The following is an 18424-nucleotide window of genomic DNA, read 5'->3' as shown; positions in this document are numbered from 1 at the left end:
GTCCGACCTCAGATCGGGGCACGTATGACTCCCCTATCGTCCCACGCGGCGTGGCCGTAGGAATACGACGAGCAACGGGAAAGCCGAGTCAAGACCAGGCGTGGGGTAGCCCACGCTCGAGTCCTGGTGGGGAGATTTTAGTCTAAAAGGTGACTGTTCTCAGCAGGGCGCCCGACTCAACCGTCGGGAAAGAAATCGAAATCAGTTTTACGCGGGCAGCAAGCAGCATTTGCACAGCATTGAAGAGCTACTTCTTCATAGATTATTGCTGGTATTATAATTTGGGGCAGTTTGAGGTGATTGAAGTCTGGGGTTTTGTCTTCCTTTTTGTTGGATTATTTTTCCAGCCCAAATGCAACCCTCGGTTCCCAAACCTACAGGACTGAGTGCGATGAGTGGGAAGATTCGTGGGCTTCAACCGCACATGGGGCTCATGGTACCTTTCAGCCATCTCCGCCTGAGCTGCTGTCGGGGAGGAGGAGCGGGAGAGGTCGAGCGTGCTTTCACCTCCCCCGGGTCCAGGCAGGACCCACCCGGCAGCCGCGTCGTCCCTTGTGTCCCACTCTTGTCCCCATGCCTCGCACACGCCGAAAAAGCGGCGTTCCCAGAAAACGCTGCGGGACTTGAGCACAATAGTTCTCATGTTGGGTGCTGCAGGCGGACAACCGACCCCTTGTTACGGAGACGGGATCCAAAGCCCGCTTTTCCAGAGAAGAAAGCCGAGCTGCGCACAGCCTTTCAACGTGTGTTCGGTCGGGAAAAAAAAATATAAGGTGAATTTTTTTTTCCCTTCAAGGCACGGGTCTTTGAACCAAGAAAGGTCTCTGCGCTCCCCTATCTCATACATGATATGTTATACTGTAAACAGTCCCGTTTAGGGCCGAATACAAAACGCAGCAGACTTTAATGGGACTGTTCACAAGACCTGTGGCCCCGGTTATGTACTCTTCCCGCTATGGAAAAGGGAAGTTTATCCCGCCGTGCTACCAACGCTAAAGCACCACTACAGAAGCGGGAGAGAGGTCCTCGGCCTCCTCACGAGCAATATTCGTGGCACAAGCCGGGAACTTCAAACACGACTTATTTTAACCCACGTGAAACACGACTGCTGTGTAAAGCAGGCACTGTAGAAACGTGGCTCCAGGTCCCTCTAAAGTGTTCATGATCCACTGGATCCCGAACCGGGCTACCTTTCTGCGTTGCAAACCTTGCCTGTTCTTCCTCGGCGCCCGGAATTTACCCAGATTTGTTATTAAGCAAGATTTTATTGGCTTCTAATACTGTTTTTATAGAGCTTCTAGTAAGCAAAAAGCTGCCGGGGACTGGGGTCTCTCAGGACGAAATTTTGGGCTGTCGCGGGAGGAATTTCTCCTGGTGTATGTCGTCCCTTTTTTGCCGTTTGACCTCCACGCCTCGCAGGGATTTCTCCCGTCTGGAAGATAGAAACCTCGGAAGAGAACGAAGAACGACGGGCGATGACGCCTTGGGACACCTCCGATTCAGATGAACCTTTATCCCTCCATCGGCGCAGCTTGCTCGGCTCCCCACAGTCCATCCCGCTAATTCCCCGCAAAGCCGCGGAAACCCAGAGATATCCCCCCGCTCCCTCCTCGGTGCCGGCCGCATTCCTGTCGGGGTCACGTTCTATTACGATATTATAAGTTAAACTATCTTCTCTCTCCATGCCTCTGAGGAATCGAGACCACGCAGCAGCGAGCGTGTGCGATGCTCTCTCTGCCGCAAGGCCTCTCTCCCTGCCCTGTGCTCGCCCCGACCCGTCCCTGTCGGAGTGGGCAGGAGTCGCCCCGGGTCAAGGAGCGGCGTGTGGCATTCCCGGAGGAGGAGCCCGAGGGTCGAGCCTGCAGCCCACCCCCGGGGAGCAGAGTCCACTCCCCAGCGCTTTCAGGGCTGGGGCCATGACGCCGGGGACCGGGCTCGGCAGCCGCAGCGAGGTCGGGCCAGGCCGGCGAGGGGCTGGGAGCCAGTGAGGGGTCGGGGGCCGGTGGGAGTGGGACATTAGAGCCTCAGGGCTCCGGCCGGCATGCTCAGCCTGCCCCGGGGAGCCCCAGTCCATTGCCCTCTCCCGCAAACCGTCTTTCAGCCTCTCACGGAAGAATATTTTGAGGCAGGATGCTCAGCAGCCAACTCCTGTCCACAGGGGCCGAACCGCAGGGACATCTCCGCAGCAGGGAAGAGCGAAGCCCCCCGGCCGGCCGGAGATAGGGCTGGCAGCCCGGCAGCACTTCCCGAGCCTGCCCGGCGTGGGCGCAGCAACCGGGAGGTTCCCTGTGAAACTAGCACAGGCGGCACTGCCGCGATGGGCTCTGGCTTTGGGAAAGGTACTGCAGGCAGCAGGCGCCGGCTCTCGCCCGGCACGGCCGGCCAGAGGGTGAGGTGGGAGAGCCAGATGCAAAGGGGACAGCAGCTCGCCCACGGGGGAAGGCAGCAAAGCAAACTGAGAGCGGGATTCTGACAGTTCAGCACAGATCGGAGATTCATCTCGTGGGTGAGGAGAGAGACTCGCTGCAGGACAGAGGGGTGTTCAGCCGCCTGCATCCAGCCATTCTCTCGTGCGTGGGTGGCAGGCAGCTAAATAGGTACTCTTGACTTTGGGCTGCAGTCTGGCGGGACCAGGATGACGAGAGCGGCCGCACAGCAACCAGACAAAGCCAGCCTGCACCACACTGCAGCCGGGTTCGGGGAATAGGGTTTCTGTCTTTGGAAAACAAAAACACAATAGCAATTAAGGGCTCATCTGAGTGTGACTGCTTGTTTGGCAGAGATTGACCGGAACCCAGAGGCTTTTCCCTCGCCAGCACACACATTCGTCCCCGTTTCCCTTCTTCACCATCCGTGCGAGAGGCATCCCGCCCCAGGAAAGCTCTCCAGCTATTGGAACGAGCCTCAGGTTCCGGGTGCCCCCAAATCGCCCGCGGGCTGAGGGTATGAGGGCATGCGCAAGGGGGGTCAAGTGTGGCCTCTTTTAAAATAGCCGGGCCGAGCAATAGCCTCAGAGTCAAAAATGCCTCCGTAGCAATTCAGATTGGAAGTTTTCTTCTTTACAGATGTTTTGTGGCATATCGGTCTATTTGTTAAGATTCCCCTGTGCCTTGGTAATCCTGCCCTGCCGTATTTTACTCGCTCTGCATTGATGTGGTTTGTCCTCTTGCCTTTCAGGATTATAAAAATCTCTCCCTCTCCCTTCCTCTCTTTTCCCTCTATAGTTGGGTTTCAGAGAAATATTGGTTAAACCTCATTTGCTGCTTTCTTTCTCCCATGATGGCAAATTCGGCGTCATTTGTGGACTTGCCTAATGCAAACACTGCTTTAAGAAGTATTTCAAGGCATTTTATTGTTGCTCTGCGGTTCTTTGATGCGGCCTATAGGCACCAATTGTTGATGTCTCCCTTCGACTCAGTGTTAGCATCTCATTTCTGTTTCTTCTTCCTCCTCCCCCCGCATTTCTCCCCTTTTGAAAATAAGAATTTTGAAGGGTCGCGACAGATCCCACCACGTCATCCAGGAGTCAGTGCTGTTCCATTTCCAGGGAAGGGCCACTTCTAGCAGTACCAGGCTGCCCCCTACCCTGGAGAGCACAGATTTCCCTGTCCTCAGACGGCAGGGGGGGTGGGCGTGTGCCTGGCCGCCAGCTGGCAGGTCTCCTGTCCCCCACGGGCACCTCGCCTTCCCGCTGGCGTGTGCTGCTCTCCCTGCATCCCTCTCTGCGGCGGGGGAGTCAGCGAGCGGCCTGCACTGCGCAGGGGAGCGGGGACTGCAGCAGCGCGGGACCCTCCACTCCCGGGGCCACTCGGGCGGTGACACGCCAGCCCACGCGGGGCCCCAGCTTGCGGGGAGGTGTCTGCCCGGGCCCTTCCGCCCGCGACCGGCAGCTGCAGCCGTCTCGCCCCTTGGCAGCAGCGGGATCAAAGCCAGATCTTTGTGCTCACGTGGGTCCAGGGGGCCTTACAACGAAATCCTGCTCACATGCAAGTGGTGTAGGTCCGTTTCCACCCGCGCAGAGGGAGAAGAGCGCATACTTTGTGTAACCCGAGTGGGGCGCTGCCAGGTATGGCAAAAGCAGAGCCCGGGTCGAACTCCTTCCAGAGTGGGCTTTGGAAACATCTCCACGGGGGCACAATGGGCTCGAGAGAGAGCCACTTTCACGCCTTGCGTGGTCTGTAGGGACAGCGGGCTGATCTGGGTCGGTATCTTTGGAATGGAAAAGCCAGGCAGCGACAGTGACTGCCCAACAAGAAAATCACCTGCGTTCAATGCTGATGATTCAACACGGCCCTGTTTTTTCAGTTGGAGAGTGATGGGGTCGTTGTCCCTCGAGTTCACCACAAAAGCACAGTCCTCTTACCCTCGCTTCCATTTGATTTTCTTCAGCAAAATAAACCCCTGACCTCCGCATAGGTGGCTGTCTCTCGGGAGTCAAGCCCTTAGGCAGGTGGTTGTGGCTCGGTCAGCGTGGGGGTGGCCCGAGAAGCCCTCCCAGCCCTTCCGAAAGAGGCAGCTGTCAGTCTGCTGCTCCTGTCCGGCCGATCTTAGCATTGCCCCTGCCATCACTGCGGCCCCGGCGGCGGCCGTGATCCAGAGGACTGGGATGCCGGTCCAGGTTCCTCTGGTCAGGAGGCAGCAGACAACAGAGAGGCAACGGGTCGGGCTGGCTTTGGTAACGCCAGCCTACTCATCGCTTCTCTGAGCTGGGAGCGTTGGAAGAGACAAGAGGTTCATGGTTTTGTCTGGGGCAACCCGTTTTTGAGGAACGCTCAAAGAGGGCTGTCCGTGCACCAGTAAAGGTAGAGGGCTCTCACACATCGGAGGGGCAGGCACTGATCTCTTCCCTCTGGTGACCAGTGACAGCACCCGAGGGAATGGCATGAAGCTGTGTCAGGGTCGGTTTAGTTTGGATATTAGGATACGGTTCTTAACCCAGAGGGTTGTTGGGCACTGGAACAGGTTCCCCGGGCAGTGGTCACAGCACCAACCCTGACAGAGTTCAAGAAGCATTTGGACAACGCCCTCACTAGGCACACGGTGTTATTCCTGTGTCTGTCCTGTGCAGGGCCAGGAACTGGACTTCAGTGATCCTTGTGGGCCCCTTCTAACTCAGTATATTATATGGGTCTATGATTCTATGATCTCCCTCCTGCTCTGATGAAGTGGGGTCAGGACCATCTGCCAAGCCGGGTCCTGGCCCTCGCCACGTCCGCAGCCGAGATTTTAACAGCTCCTGGGCTCCTCACAACCCGACGTGTGCCCTCCTCTCTCCGTGGCATTCCGCCCCTCCGCCAGCCCTGGGCAGGCGCGTAAAAGGTCCCATCGCACGCTCAGCCAGCCCCATATGCACTGCCAAAGACTTCTTCCTTGCGAACGAGCAGGGATGTAAGACTAGCCCTGAGCAGATGTTCCAGCAACCAGGCTCGCTCGGAGAAAAAGCCCCGTTCTTCCCCGCCGTCTCATTCCTGCGCTCTCGGCGCTCGCTCGCTCCCGCCTCCCCGGGGCCTCCCCGCGCGGCCCGATGACCTCATCCTCGGCATGTTTGCCATTACGCTTTGAGTTATCCAACCATTTTTTAAAATAAAAAAAAAAATTAAAAAATATAAATTGCTGCTTTGTGAGATCAAAGTAACGATTTCTGCTGCATCTGGAAACTGGAGAAAAAAATTGGAGCAGCAACAGTTGCACAACTTCAAAGTGGTTTTTAACAATGATTTTTCTCCTTCCTCTCCTCCCCAATCTTTCAAGTATCAGATAAAGACAATGGGATCTGTGGCTGTTTTCCAAAGAAATAACCTGTCTAAAGGGCCGCACAAAATAAGTAGACAGGAAACACCTTACACGGCTTTCTTCTTTCGATCAAATAGAAATAATGGGAGACTCGTCTTTCCACTCGCCCCAATCCCGTCGCTACTAAACGGCGTCTGCGGACTGTGTTATAATGTGTAGGGAAACGAGTTTCAGGCTCGGGCTGCCACTAAGTCTTTTTTCTTTTATAGAGGTTTCTAACAACCCAGCACATGCCCCGTATAACACAGCAGCCGAGTGTAACCCAATAACTTGCAGAGAAGGAGCAGAGAGCGGCGGCGAGGGGAAGATTTCACCAGCAGACACGCTCGGACTGACAGGAGATGCAGGCGACGGAGAGAAGCAGGTCCCGGGTTTGATTGTTTATTAGTAGGGATATGCCTGCCCCGGTACCCTACCGATCGTGGACCCTAAGAAGGGAGCAGAGGCAGTGGGGAAACCGCGCACTCCTGAAGCCCAGCTCCCCGCAGGGTCACTTCTTCGGGCGCTCGGTGGCCCTCAGTGCCACCTCTTTAGTTTTCCAAAGAGAAATACCGTGACATTTCCCTTCCCCCCTCCTGCCCTCCCCTTCTCCACCGTGTCCCTTAAGCCCCTGGATCGGGGCGGAACGATGCTCGCAGCGAAATGCTGAGGCCGTAAAGGGCAAGCCCGCAGAGGCGGCGGCTCTTAATGGCTTCGACCCTGTGCTCCTGACCCGGTGCCTCCCCCACACTTGTCCCTTTTGGCCCCTTAACGACTTCAGGACCGTGCCTTTGAACTTGGAGCACAGAAAAAAGCCCCGTGGGCTGGGCGGTTTCTTGTGACAGGGAAAAAGACGATCGTGACTCCTCAGTGTCAGGAGATGTATCTGTAGCCCCGGGAACAGAAACCTCCGCGAAGTTTTTAAAGTTAATGGACAAGCATAGGAAAGAGGGAGAAGGAATCACCCAGGGAACCGTGAAAGAGAAATAGCAACGCTTTGTCATCTGCTCGGGAAAACAAGAGTAGCCCCATGTTTCCCCTCCTGTAGCAAAAAGGCCGACCTGGGTCAGCAGGAGCGAAAAAGCAGCGCACGGTCGGGGCAGGGGCTCTGGGCCTTTAGTTGCAGGTCTGCAGGCGATCCTTCCCTTCCCAATGCCAACTGCACCAGCGGTGGAGCTGCGCGATTCTCAGCTCTGCTTCGTGGCCGCCTTTCCTGCTGGCCCGGGGGATCCCCGCGTAGGCCCCGCCGGCAGATGTGACACCTCTGGTTCACACCTTCCCCCCTCCGCCCTTTCACTGGGCATGTGGGTCGGCCGCATGCCGTGTGCAGTGTAGGCTTTACTGACCAGCTTTTATTGTGGTTGTATTTTCTCTGGTTCTCGCATCGGGTTTTTACTCCTTATTTTGATTTTTAAACGCACGGCTAGGGCGGACGTCGTCTAGCCGGTGTTATGCGATTAATTCTCTTTGAGGCTGCAAAGGTTTGCAGACTCTCCATCCCCTCTTTAGGTTTCACGACCGATCCCTGACGACTTGGTTTCCAGGTTTGCACGTCGCGGCTTATAAGCGACGCTTCAAAGTCCACCTTTTCCTTTTAACGTCGGCATTGGAAAAGAAGTTTAGCGCACACTTCCCACTTCCCCAGAGACCGTCACGGCGAACCATCCCCAAAGCCTCCCTGGAGAGAAGACACCTCGGCGGCACCACGTGAAGCGTGAAGACCTGCTGCCCCACCAGCTCTCGGGAGTTTTACAGCACAGTCCCCTACGGTTTGCGGCCATAAATCCCTCCGGAGCTACAATAAGAGCTCGACCCTCCAGCCTTTGCGCACGCCCTACAAAAAATCATCACAAAGAGCTACAGAGCAAACGTTTCGGGGTCGGGATCTCCACAGCTGCAAAGCTTCCCTCCTACACAATTTCACGGCTAACGCCGAGCGGCTCATCCTTTAGGAGAGCACCTTTTCTTCAGCGTATTGCCATATTCCAAAATATGACTCTCTAGAAACAGAGCTGGGCTGGCAGCATTAACTCTTCTGGTCCTCCAGCCCTGATATGAGATTTCGAAATTGTTCGTCTCCCGTTTGTAATGGCAGATACATCACAAAATAGGGGGAAACACAAGGGGGTAAACGATTTCAGAAATCAGTTCATGTTTATTTCCGGAGAAAAAGATTCCAAGCAACAAACCAATCAACAATAAACCGGAAACCTATTTCAAACGCGTCTAGAAGATCAATGTTATCTCTTTTCACATACTCGGGGATTGACACCTCGTTTACATGCTGCCGCGGCTCGAGAGCTTTTTACGAGTTTGTGTTCGTATATATATACATTTCCTTGAGAGAAGCCCTCTGAATTTTGAGTGCTGTGATTGGGTTTTGGTTTGGGGGCCTTAGACGTTCAGGAGGGAGATGGGTATTTCTTTGTCTCATTACTGAAATAAGAACGAATTCAGGGGGGCTTGGGTGTAAACCCGTCCAAAATAAAGTGAAAAGGACTTGAGTACTCAGTGGTTTGACCTGTGTTGCCCGTCCCAGAAAGCCCAACTCCAAAGGTAGATAGACGGACAGATACATGGACAGACTAGCGGACAGGGACAAGAACAGATTTTATAAGTTAGAAAAGGGAGTTTGAGTTCAGCCTGGAAAGGGGTGGCACAGTTCTGAGAGTGGAGATCACTCGAATTCGTTTATTTGGATGGAAGTATACATCGCTTTTGCAGGCACTGTTTTGCTAGAAATAAAACTGCACCGACACTTCCCTGTCAAGTTCAGAGAAAGAAGGAGAACGCGGAGTAAACTGTTCCTTATCAGCTGAAGATAAAAATCACACTCCAGACAAGATGGTCTGGTAGCTCAGACACAGCACAAAGAGGGGTCACAGCCAGGGGCTCATACTCACCCCCTCTGCCTTGCCAGTGGGTCGTGTGGAGACAACACTTCTAGATGCCTTCAAACAGAAACCAGGCACGGACACGGCAGCCTAATGCATCCACACGCACACAGAGGACGTTCCCCCCCCCCCGCACACACACACACACACACACACACACACACACACACACACACACAGCGACACACGCGGCGTGAAAGGCAGGAGAGCTCTTGAGTGCGGGCTCCAAGCTGAGATAAATTTCGGGAGCGCTGCTCTCCCGGGACCGGGAAGGGGGGAGATTTGCTGGTACACGGTTGCGAGATTTTGTGTCGGCCGCAGGGTTCCCAAATACGCCTTCCCAGGCGGGGAGTCCCCGGTTCTATCAGGGCTCCACGAAGGCTGTACCTGGTGGTGGCTGTGGGCAGGCTGCCAGACAATTCCTCCCCTCGCTTGCCCTCTGCCTTCACCCCTGCGAGGTACGCCCGCGCTGCATGCCAGACCCACGCTCACAGCACTCTGCACGCATCCTCTCTTATAAGCAGCACTACAGAAGTACCTTCCTTCTGTATTTTTTTCTTTATATATGTATTTTTTTTCCACACGAGTTCTTAACTTATTCTTGATCTGTTTGACATGAAAATTGATCACTCCGTGCTTAGCCTATTTTCAGTAACAGCAGTAACAAATTTCCAGGGCATATTTAGCTGTGTCCTAAAGATAGACTCACTTCTCCGGAATCGGCTTTAAAGTGCATTTTACCTAGATTTACTTTAATATCTCTGCCCAAACAGATCTCCCAAAACATCCTATACCATTGCAGCGCCTTAGAACGTGCAAGGAGTCAAATATTTATTAATACGCCTTTCCCAGCTCAAAGTTGCCCAGCTCACAAGAATTAGGGGGAAAAAACTAAACCATATGTGTACAACGCCACATTTTGTATTGCACTATAAGATAAAGAGCTTTGCCGCATCTATTCAATGGAAGTCATTAAAACGAAAGCCCGTGAAGATTATATCCGTATTTGGGAGGCAAATGCTTGTTTTGAAAATTTATTTCGGACATCGCAACGCCTGGTTGAGTTCGCGAGGCGCTACGCGAATCGGTGATGTATGTGCTTCAGCCGCCTGAAATAAAAGATGTTGAAAAGGTACTCGACGGGACTGATTCCTGGGACCTCGAGAGAAGACGGGTACGGAGACACCCCGCTCGGGATGAGCACCAGAGGGGCAGGGGAGAGACCGGCTGCTCTGAGCCGCAGGAGTGACGCGCTACCCGCCATCGGCACTGCAGCGTCGCGGGCTCCAGCAGCCGGAGCCTCCGCCGAAGGCGTGGGGAGATCGGCAGGACTCGCCAGGCTTTGCCGAGAGAAGAATGAAAATGAGCAGCGGGATTTATTTATGGCAACTAACGTTGCACCCTGCACGGAACGGTGCTCAAGTCTTCATTTCTCGAAACGTACCAATTCACTAATTGTTTTTTATTTTCTTTCCCCTCCTGAATTGCTTTTCGTTGTAGGGAAGTTGCCGTAATTTTCCCCGCGGAGATGCCTGAAAAGAGCGAGCACTGCAGCCAGCCGCTGTTGCCTCCCCCGCTTGCCCCACGCAAGCGGTCTCCGGGGTATTTCCATGTGAGCCTGGAGTTTTGCCTCTCGCTAATCCCAAAGTGCTCAAATGATCAAGGGCAATGATATATGACGGGGTGCTCGGTAACTCGCAGATGTATTCCCTGTGTCAGCAAAACACACTCGCTTTGGCCAAACAGGATGAAGACAGTCATTGCCTTGCATTAAGCCTCCCTCGAAAGTCCCTGTATGGGGACACTGAGGCGTGCAGTCCTGCCCACCCATGGGCTTGGGCCTCCAGGAGGACAGCAGAGGCGAAGGGCTCTGGGGTCCCCCCTCTCCTCCATCACCTCTCCCGCCACGCCGGGGCTTGGAGACTGGCAATGCTCCGACTCCGCGGAGGTGAGGAGATGCGGGGCCACACGAGGTTTAGCATTGCACTCCAAGTTTGAGAGGGGCTCCAGGTTGGGATACACAGGTAGGATCAGACGTGGCTTTCTAAACCCCACGTCTCTGCTTTTATTCCGAAGACATATTTAGCAAGCCCCAGCAGAGGCAGTGGGGAACGAATAAAGCCAAGAAAGAGGAAAAAGTCGTGTATCGGAGCTCGTACTGAACAAAAGAAGGCTGGCAGATGTCTTTATCTGCCGACGCGTTCACTCTGTCCTCGCTGCAATTAGCAGGATCAGGTGTATTTTGCCCTGTCGCTCCTATTGCGGACTCTTGAAAACAAAGTAATGAAAGGTTTCCCTGACAGAGTTTGCACGCTTCTCCCCCTTTCCCCACGTTACGGAGGTGACGGCTTGGGCAAATCTTCGTCTCGTCTCGTATTTTTCGTGTTAAGGGAAGCGGCGAGGACTTAGTAAATAACTCTCGATAAGCAGATCTGACCGCCGCTGCACAAACCCCTCATATACGTTTTTAAACCACTCGGCCTCTGAAATCATCCCCAGCTTCCGGCTCGCTTGAGAGAAAGCGCTGGGCAATAATCGTCAGGAGAGGGACGGACCGAGAGGGACTGGAGTCACCCTCCTTTCCCCTGCAGGGCTTCACTACCCCGAAGAAGGAGCAGGGCTGCCCCTTTTTCTGCTCTGAAACCTACTTGAGGGACAAGAAAGAGCCCTTCGGATGCGGAGATGTCGGGATAGCCTTCAGTGCTAGGGCTGTGCTCCGTGCAGTAAGCAAGCACCGTCCCAGAGGGAGGCAGAGAGAGGATAAGGGGCTCGGAAAGGCCCTTGACGCGCAACTTGAGCGTGGAGACGCCTCCTTTTTAACATCTGTGAGCCCAGAGGCTACAGGGGAGCTCGGGGACACAGACCAGCCCCTGCGCGGAGCCGCACAGTGCCGCCGCACCGGGCTGTTGGGAGACCTCCGCACTCACCCCGTCACACGGGCTGAGCCGGGCTCCCTCCCGCGGGGGACTAGTTTGAAAGCCTGAGCTGCACCTCCTTGCACCCTCGGAGCTCGGAGTCCGCTCCCTCGCCTCGGTCAGAGCAACGGGACGCTGCTTAAGGCAAACCCAGGGTCCTGGGCTGGGAGCGGAGCCTGGGAGCGGGGAATGATGGGTGTGCGCCCCCCGCAGCACCCCCCGAGCCCGCGGCTGCCCCCTGGCGCCCTTCGCCGCGCACTGCGCTCCCCCGCCCGCGGGAACACTCGCGGGACGCGCCTTCCCCCGCGGAGGAGAAGCTCCTTCCCACCCACGGAGGCCGAGCAACACTCCCCACCGCTGCTTAACTCCTGCGACACCGTCCCCGCCAAACCAGTTTTCTCCACTGGGCCCTAGTTTCGAGGCGGGGAGCGGCGAGAGAGGCCCGCAGCAACAGCACCCTAGGGATACCCTCCTGCAGTGCAAGGGCCAAGAGCAGAGGGACCAGCTCCCTAAAAAAACCCCAAGACCAACCCAAACTATTTACTATTCAGGAAATCCAGTAATTTCCCCCCCCCTCCCCCCCCCCGTAGTGGCATTACCCTTCTTTTGATATCAGATCCTTGCAGAGGCCCTTGCGTTCAAGCTGCAGGGAGACAAAGATTAAGGAGCTGCAGTAAAGATTGTGGTGTAAGTTTCTTTTGGGACCTTTTCAGGCATTTTGCAGCAGAACAAAGAGTATCAAGTTAGAAAGCAATAGCCTACAGGTTTCTGTGAAGGAGACAACTTTCATGCTGTCACTGGATGCATTATTTATTACTCTGTAATGAACTGTCTGCCTTCCAGTACTTTTCACTGTATTTATTTATGCCACAAGCACCACTAACAGAGCATCTCAGGAAGAAATACTTTAACTAAGTGCCAAGTGAGGCCATCTTCAACTGGAAGGCTCAAAACACTTGGCAAATATTAGTTTAGCCTCCCAATATCTGTGCAGTTAAGTCTCCTGTGCCTCATTTATAGTGAGGAAACTGAGGCAAAGCACAGTAAAGCTCAAATGCATCGAAGAAATAAAAAGTAAAATACGTTTTTTGACTTTCTTTGCTTAACCAAAGAGCAAAACTCTTCTTTGGACAAAAAATAGTAAAGAAACAGAAAACTGCAAGGCAGACAACAAAGACCCAAATCACATTAAAAACAACATACCAAAATGGCCTTGCTGATGCACATTTCATTGTTTCCTATGAAGCTGTAGCAAAACTTTCTATGAAGCTGATAGGGAATAGTCTCTATTTTAATTCTCATCTGCAGCTACATTACTTTTTTTTTCTTTTTTAAACTGAAGAGAGGTAACCTTACAGCACCCATTAAATCTTCCCAGGCCACCCAGAGATCTCCCTTGACAAACTACTCAGCATCTACTGAAACATCCTCAAAAACACAAAGACGACATTCACACTTCAGCTAATCCATCTCCTCAAAGGCAAGCAGAAAGTAGAGTGAAGCCCTTTGAGTCAGAGCTTTGTCGGCTTAAACAAAAAAGTGAAGTTTCTATTCCTGCCAGTGTGTGATGCTGGTAAACAAAGTGGATTAAAAGAGCAGTGAGCTCATCACCTCAATTTTGTTCTCAGGTTATACAGATATGTTGCACCTCTGAAGTCTGTTTTAACAACACTGTCTGTAGGAACTAAACCCATTAGAAATAAGACCCCCGTAAAAGCACCTTTCATCTTCAGCGGAGCCAGAACAACCCACACACAAGTCAGCAACACATCTGAATTCACAGAATCATAGAATGGGTAAAGTTGGAAGGGACCACAGTGGGTCATCTGGTCCAACCTCCCTGCTCAAGCAGGGTCATCCTAGAGCACATTGCACAGGACTGTGTCCAGAGGCTTCCTGAATATCTCCAGTGAGGGAGACTCCACAACCTCTCTGCTCAATCTGTTCTAGTGTCTGATTACCCGCACAGTAAAGAAGTTCTTACTCATGTTCAGGTGGAATTTCCCATGTTCCAGTTTCTGCCTGTTGCTTCTTGTCCTATTACCTGGCACCACCAAGAAAAGCCTGGCTCCATCCTCTTGACACCCTCCCTGCAGATACTTAACAGTCACGGATGAGGTCCCCTCTCAAACATCTCTTCGCGAGGCTGAAGAGGAACAACTATCTCAGACTTTCCTCCAAGGAGATTCAAGATCTTCAGAATCCCCCCACATCCTTGGGCCATTTTGGCAATGGGTTATTAAACACTAAAATGATACTTTCCCAACAGGCCACACCAACACTGCGCAAACTGCTGCCTTCATGCAGCACATGTGGAAAATCAATCCACTTCACAGTTTCCTTCTAAGGGGGTTCATGATGCTGAACATAAGCCAGGAGTGTTGCAGTTTGGATCAGTTGTCTCAACAGCAGCAGGGCAACTTCTTTCTTGTCTGCCAATGTGCCTGCCTAGTGAATGCACTACCTCTGAGACAGAAATGGGTTTAGTCATTCCTGTCCGGTGCATTCAGCCTGTGACCATACAGTAACTCCCATGCTTCTTGAGAAGTGTTCTTGGTGTGATGGGGAGAAGCCTTCTGTACATCAAAAATTAGTTAAACCATGGTCCTTTGAGATGCCTTGCCCATGTGGATTCCACATATGCTCCAGAAATGTATGACTGATTAGTTTAAGAGACACAACCACTGGAGTTCAGCATTACATCTGCACACCTTGCTTCTCGTGGCAAGAGAAAAGCGTAACCTACATTTAAGAGCAAGAATCTCAGGAGTAACTTTCTGACCAGAAGAGATGGAAGGCAGGGCATAACAACATCATCTTCAAGATGTCTTGAAGAACAAAAAAATATCCTACTGTTTCCCCCCTGAACATCCACACAACTTCAACACGGAGGGTGTGCAGTTATGTCAGTAACAGAAAGTTGATGAGGACTGTCTAAAAACAATGAATGCCATACTGCCACTTGCAGTTTGCATTTGGCCTACAAGCCTAAACAGAAAATTGTTAATTTTCCCATTCTTGCTGTAGGAACATCTGCCAGACAGGCCATGAAGGAATACATGTGGGCAGAGCAAACCCCAACCCACTCACAGATCTTCCTTGGCTTGAATACTCAAGAGGCACTTATTGAAATCTTTGTTATTCATTCAGCAAACACCATGAAGAGACTCTTGAAATACATATGAACAACTGTTTCCAGTCACAATAGAAAGTCAGTCTCACAACATTCAACATATAGATTTTACTTTAGATTTTACTTTACTCAGAGAGGGATGTGGCTTTGGGAAGGAAGCATGAAGGTAAACAGGGTGAATGAAACTAGAAACCTCCTACACCAGAAATTCTGGATAATGCCAAAGAGTAGCCTTGTTTTGATAAGTTTCATGTGTATTTAACTTAAAAATTTCTTTCTATAAATCCTGGGGCAGCAGGAAAGAAGTTTTCACCAAAGATAGCAGAGAACAAAAATTCAGTATTTCAGAGGTTTCATTAATTTTTGTGACAGCAGAAACTGTTAATTAACCAATTAATTTTATCAGCACGTGACCGTCATTTCACATTGTTGGATGACAATAAAATCACACCAAACAGAAACTGAACAACAGCCTGTGGGACAAGTGACAATGTCCACGCAGGATCTTATCTGTGCTTTGTACAATCCAAAGTCCCCACCTGAACTGTGAGCGTCTGGTTTCACAATGGTTTAGGACACCAAGAAAGATCTGGTACTACCTTGCTGTGCCATAACCTGTTACTTCCCACCTGTAAGAGTTAACCCAGTAATCCTTCAAATTAGACTCATACTGTCTTCACGTTATTGTATCAAGGAAGCAGATGGCTTACTTTATGCCACATTCAGCCACGTGACTTCTCATGTCGGCTGTCTGAATGAGGCTAAGACCATGCTATCCTAGGCTTTATAAACCAGGCTTTACAAGCATGCCGTTACTCCCAAACATTTAATAACTTTTAAGGATTTCAGTTCTGGAACTCTTGTCCTGACATTTCATCTTGCAAATACAGCAAAAATAGCACATCTGGAACTGACTGAGCCTTCTAGTATGGCACAGATTTGCTGTTCCTGTCTCACAGCCATGTTGGAGTGGTGAGAGCATGACAGCAAAACAGCCATTAAGCTCAGTGCTTAGTTTCATGTCCAGCATGAGACCACTCATGTAGTGGATATTGTCATCTTCTGTCACATGGTGTTCTGTGACAGCAATTCACCACAATAGGAAAATATCTTCCCAGATGTTAAACTGTTTATTGTACCTGGACACACCTGCTCATCCCTTTGTGCAGGAGGTAGGCATTTGGTCTTATACAAAAAAATCATGAAACTAAAGCTGCTGTCTAAAACTGAAATGATCAGTGAATCTTCCATTTGCATAACAGTGTGGGACTGTTGCAGGCAGAACGATTTCTCATTGACACAAAACAGAATAAATACTTCTCTGTCAAACCTTCCATTACCACAGCAAACAAAATGACAGAAAGGTGAGAATCAGTGCAGAATCTTTTGTAACAATACATTTTCCATTACTTCCTCTGTCATCTAGACAGGACTATGCAATAGAAAGCTTGATTGGGAATTCAAAGTTTAACCCAAGTCTTCTCTCACAGCCTAGTGAGTTAGAAAAAAATAAAAAACCAAACCAAGACACAAAAGCTTTAATTAGATCAATTAATGTCACATATGATTACGATTTTGCTGCAACATTTTCCCTGAAACAGGCTGATGCAACCAGTAAAATCCCACTATGTAAGGGACTTCTGAATTGATGAGACATGTCTGGGTCCTTCCAAGGCTTCTGACTACACAATGCATTGTCATTCTTCTTGCAGCTACTGTCAAGTTTACCCAGAAGGAATGAACAGATCAAATAATTTAACGGAAATTAGATGGTCCAATAAAGCAGAAAGAGGGTTTTTGTTTTCCTGTCAAGAACAGATAATATATTTCCTGAAAAGAAAATCTTTTCCACTGGACTCGCTATGCCAGCTTGCTATTTCTCCCTGTGAAGCAGTCAATCAGTCATAAACAGTTTATGTTTGAGCATCCAGGAACTCAAACACAGAGATTAAAATGGTGAAAGATCCATCTGTTGTCCTGAAGATAAATCTAACCAAGCTGGACCACTGAAAGAGCATGCTCATTAGATTCAAGACTCAAACCCGCCTGGGTCCATATTGTTGCTATTACCAGAACCACACACAGATCTTTTCTGAGTTTTGTCATGATCCTTTAGCCATATGGATATGCAGAATGTGCATCAGAACAGTAATGAAATATATGAATGAGTAATTCAGAATGGACCTCTGGCTCTTACTGATCCTACAACAATTACTGAAATTGGTATTGTAGTTTATAAATAATAAACTGTTTTGTGAAATCTCCATTTCGGGAAAACACCCAAAGGCTTTGGATCTGAGGATTAGATTCGGCTTTGGCGAATGGTTTCAAACAGATTTCTGCTGTCACAAACATCTAGCAAACTTTGGAGACCAGAAAAGTTAAAATTTCATGTTATACTGCAGTCCTCAACAAATCAGATCCAGAATTCTTACATAAAATGACATAAAGGCTTTCATTAGCCGTATTTACTGCTGTACTGTTGTCAGAATCGTGATGGCCTTAACCAGGGAGATGAAAACTTTTGCTTCTATAGTCTGTGGTCCCAAAACGTTCAGATGCAGGTCAGTCCCCAAGGATCCCATTTCACTGTCCTTCCTTAGACTTTCAGCTCACTCTTATGAAGTCCTTTACCTTCAATGGATGCAGACATAATCCTGAGAGTTTTGCTTTAACTGTTTGTCGATAAACACACACCAAACCAGAACTATGCACAAGGCCTTCTGGAGAATATGAGAAGCCAGATCACGGTGTTTGAAAAATAAGTACAACCACATCTTTAACAGTTACAGTCAAATTCCAGTATAATGTACAATATATATGCACTCCAGTTATTTGAGGCAAGGATGTATGCTGGAGCAGTGTCAGAGTTAATATATGGTGCCGATCCTAATCTGGAGTCTCTGCTGAAGAAAACATTGTTCCTGAATTTAAAATTCTCAAAAACTGAGAGAACAGAACTGAGACTCACTCCCAGCATCTTCTTATAAGTGATGACTTCCTAGGAACCACTGACCACAAAGATGAATGTCTCAAGTGTATAAATGTTTTAGTTAGAGCTTTGCAAGTTATTCACCGTGGAGTTGATGTTTTATCTCTAAACTTAAGTGAAACTTACCAGGAGATGCCATGTCTGATACTGCAGATCCCAACCACTACATATGTACTTCAGATGTACTTATATACAGGAATGGCAAAGGAGGAAATTTTGAGACTAAGGCACAAATTACTGCACATATTCAAAAGAAAGGATTGTTGTTTTAGCTTTCTTTTCTTCAAAGAGCAACACAGCAAGGGGTAAGGATACCTTTCCACCTTTCAACTCTTCTTTCTTTAACTAGGAAAGATGTATTTGGACCTTTTTCTCACCCAGTCCTGGAAGAACACCTTATAATGACTTCTGCAATACCACAAGGCATTTCTATACTAGCAGTGCAGCTGGGATCAGGAGTTCTGCAGAACTCTCCACTGTCCCCACTTACTGAACTTCAGCTGACATGACAGAGAAGTCTCAAGGAACATGATCTGGATAAAAACAAACACAAAAATGCATTTCAGGAGTGCATCTACTGCACTCCAGGTGTAAACAACCAGTAAATCCCCAGCACACTGGACTAGTTAGTGTGAAACAAATTATTCTGAAATATATAGCATCGTCTTCAACAACAACGGTTCTCTAAACAGCTGCTCTAACTCACCTGCACAACTTC

Source organism: Chiroxiphia lanceolata, chromosome 2 (genome assembly GCF_009829145.1).
Source record: "Chiroxiphia lanceolata isolate bChiLan1 chromosome 2, bChiLan1.pri, whole genome shotgun sequence".
Taxonomy (NCBI): domain Eukaryota; kingdom Metazoa; phylum Chordata; class Aves; order Passeriformes; family Pipridae; genus Chiroxiphia; species Chiroxiphia lanceolata.
The sequence above is the reverse complement of the archived record's forward strand: the minus strand, read 5'-3'. Positions refer to the sequence as shown.